The sequence below is a fragment of the Aplysia californica genome, unplaced genomic scaffold (genome assembly GCF_000002075.1).
Source record: "Aplysia californica isolate F4 #8 unplaced genomic scaffold, AplCal3.0 scaffold00033, whole genome shotgun sequence".
Lineage (NCBI taxonomy): Eukaryota > Metazoa > Mollusca > Gastropoda > Aplysiida > Aplysiidae > Aplysia > Aplysia californica.
In genome coordinates this window covers 1,105,274-1,109,033 of record NW_004797303.1, presented here as the reverse complement: position 1 = coordinate 1,109,033, position 3,760 = coordinate 1,105,274, and the positions used below count along the sequence as shown (strand labels likewise).

Below are 3,760 nucleotides of genomic sequence, written 5' to 3'. Positions count from 1 at the left end.
CAGCAGCAGCAGCAGCAGCACCATCACCACCACCACCACCACCACCATCAATATTATCATCATCATCATCATCATCAACACCATCATCATCACCATCATCATACGACGGTGAAAGTCGCAATCCGTATAAGTCTAAAAATAATATCATCGTTTTTTTGCTATATTTATCATCATAGAGCCACAAAGCATGTTCTGTTTTGATGTAGGGACAAATTAACCAATAGAAAAGTATGTAATTGTCAGATGAGCAATGCGCGTATCCCTACTGAATCTCAATATTGACAGAGTATACCGTGTAAGTCTGTTAAACAATACTCAGCCGTCCGTGCTGGACAAAACGTAACTCCAAAATCCACAACTTCAGTGTCTTTTAACCTTCACACCCGTTTGTTTTTGTAAAGTGTTTTATGGCGCTCGCAACTGCATAAGGTCGTATGAGCGCGCGGGACGCACCTAATATTTTCAGTTGGCAGGAAATTTTGAATTTTGCACGGGTGGCGGCCGAAGACTACTCTTATCGATTTTAGACCACCAAGGGATCTTTAACGTGCGCAACTTGCACACGGGCCCTCCGGAATTTTTCGCCCTTGTCCGAGAAGGCTAGGTGTAGATCTTTCCTACCAGAAGATCAGGGTTGTGGCAGAAAGACAGCAAAGGAGGATCCAAGGAGTAGCGGTATAAAGGCTGCAGAAAGAGTCATGAGCCCAGAGGAGGGGGCAAAGGAGGTGAGGGGGTTGGGGCAGAAAATGGAAATGAAAGCAGACAATAAAACATTGCAAAAGAGCAGGAAAGGAGGTGAAAGGAGACAATTTTAGAGAAGAAAATCTTTCGGTCGCTACCCGGATTCGAACCCGGGACCTTTGAATGAGAGGCCAACACCTTAACCTCTTGGCCACGAGAGCCCCCTTTTCACACTCGTGTTGTCATGAGTTATGACTGGAAGGAGTCTGAAGGAGTAACATGGTCCGTCTTGCTGGCTAGCTTTCCTTTATACAGAAGAGTTTTTAAAAATTCATAAATTATTTTGAGATGGCTGCATTTACAAAACTAGACAGGAAGTCATGGCAACCGTTTTGGGACACTTTAGTATGATGCACGACAAAATGATCGAATAAAATTATTTACAAAAGGTTTATTCGAGCATTGCAATATCGTCCTTGTGAAACCATCCTTTATAAACTGGAGCCCGCAGACGACTGTACAGTACACCTTTGCCTTTACGACTGTACAGTACACCTTTGCCTTTACGACTGTACAGTACACCTTTGCCTTTTCCAAGACGTGGCAAAATCCAACAAAGAAAGAGAATCTGTGATGAAACCGAAAATCCCAAACAAATAAATGCAGCCCGTCTAAAGATCAAAAAGACAAAAATACGACCATCTACAGTCCACGAAGCATGCTGTTCTGTTTGATTTGCATGCATTTTAAGATGCTTTATCGTATTGAAAGTCTAGCATTTATAAGTGGATACTAATTTTATCTTTTTATTTGTGAAGCGCTAAATATTCCAACTTTTGTTCAAAAAACGTTTTTTTAGATTCTGATCATTTAGTAAGCGGGATTACAACCCTGCAGTCAGGGCCAACCTGGGCTGAGAGGGATACAACATTCCAACGTAAATACCGAAATTCTCGATAAAGATTTCGGAACTCACTTGATGTAATTCGTACATGCCATGCCTCTACTCACCTTGGGGCCTCATGCGTAAAAGATGCCTTTAACTTACTTTTTTAGGGTGGGGGGGGGTGTACGAAATCTATGCGTACGTAGTCTAAACAGCCATATGCACTGCTCACAGCCGAACGCTCCGTATCCCGGACTCTAGCATGGAGATCATCAGGAGAGAATGCGTCGCGCGCTGTTTCGGGCTCATCCTCTCAACAGCTTTTCTGACGCACCGAACCCCATCATCGATGTGAGGTCTCCATGTTAGTTCGACTATTTTCCTCTGCTCCAACTTTTAGGATTCATTCCAGCCTGCGTCCTCTCGCTTCAACCAGATCAAGTGACTGTCTTTCTCTGCTGTCTCCTAAAGGGAGTTTGTGAGTTCGTTGCTTTTCTTTGCAGTAAGTCCTGCCACTCTCATCCACTTACGGGCGTTTGTTGCTAGGAAACCTCTGCATCCTACCTCTACCGGAAAATGGGTTGCTTTCCATCCTGCCTCCTCACATTGTTCGACGAGTGCCTCGTAACGGTTTTCTTTCCGCTCATGTGCGGCATAGATATTGTCCTCGTGGGGCACCGTGAGCTCTACCAAGTGCACCTCTTTGTCTTTTTCCCCCCATAACACCATGTCTGGCTTTTTCGTAGTTGGAATGGGGAAGAATCCCCCAAAGCCCTTTAAGTCAGCGGCTACCCCCCATGTGCCTCGGCTGTGGTCTTCCATGGCTTCGTTCGCTTTCTTTCTGTTGGTAACCTTGCTTCCTTGCGGAACAAACGCAGTCTTGGTGAGTCCGTGCTTCTGTAGCTTGGGGACGTATTTTCCTTCTTCCACCTGTTTTGTCGCCATTGTGGTGAGCACTTTCAGCACCTCATTGTGCCTCCAGGTGTATCTGTTAAGAGCCATGTTGCAGTTTGACAAAATATGCTTCATGGCTCCTAGCCTATCGTACACTTGTTGTTCTCCTGTACCTTCCATCTGACAAGGTTCACCGGTGAAGGCAGAACATCATACGTAGACCGGAGAAGAAAGCTTAGCCTAGATGTGTTCCACTTCCAGATGTCAACCCAACCGACTTTTCTTTCGACTATATGCTCTTCCCATCTGATCATTTGTCTTGCTGGCTACACTGGATGAGATGAATTTCTCGCCTCTCTGCCTCCATCCTCTGTCACCTGAGGAGAGTGACTAGACACAAAACCAACATAACGTAGATCCATCCTCTCCCAGAAAAGAAAATTATTTCTTACACTTTTACATTGGTTATTGACAAAATCCTGGAACATAGTTGAAATTATTCATTTAATAAACATTTATACATTAACATAGGCGCAACTCGTGTACGTCTCAATTTTGCACGAGAGAAAGACGTAGTTAAACCATGTATCTCCCTAACAGTGTATGTTGCTGTCAATCCTGAGAAGCAATACGTGTAAGTCTGATTTTATAAAATCTTAACAAAATTTTGCCTTTAAAAGTACATAATTATTTAAAGGCAACATCTTTTTATTGTCAAAATCAAAAATACAATAACACGTTGGTATAAATAGCATTTATACAGGGTTTTTTGTGTTTATCTCAACTGTAGAGTTTCGGGACTTAAACGGTTTGCGACTTTCACCGTCGTGTCATCATCATCATCTGCAAGATGTCGGAGAATGTCACAGATAATCTGAGATAACACCTTTTTTGTTTCATTCCATTGTGTTGTTTCTTTTTGTCTGACTATCTTTTCCTTGCATTAAATAATCGTTATTGTGTTTTGAAGTTTTTCTTATTTTTACTATTCACGACCACCAGATTTTTGCGATAGGAAAATATGATCCGCTTGACCAGGATTAAAACAACAACAACAACAACAACAGAAAACAAAATAAACTGACCAAAATTAATAAAACAGAAAAAAACTCTACTGTGGTTTGTGTGTGTGTGCGTGTGTGTGTGTGTGTGTGTGCGTGTGTGTGTGTGCGTGTGTGCGTGTGTGTGTGCGTGTGTGTGTATTTGTGTGTGTGTGTGAGTGTGTGTGTGTGTGCGTGTGTGCGTATGTGTGTGCGTGTGTGTGTATTTGTGCGTGAGTGTGTGTGTGTGTGCGTGTGT

At 43.0% G+C, this 3,760-nt stretch overlaps 1 protein-coding gene across 1 annotated transcript in view; it reads right to left on the bottom strand.

Moving 5' to 3' along the window:
• The window catches only part of LOC101848940, a gene marked incomplete in the record, with an annotated part of 13,797 nt that overhangs the window by 5,285 nt on the left and 4,752 nt on the right, over nucleotides 1–3,760 (bottom strand).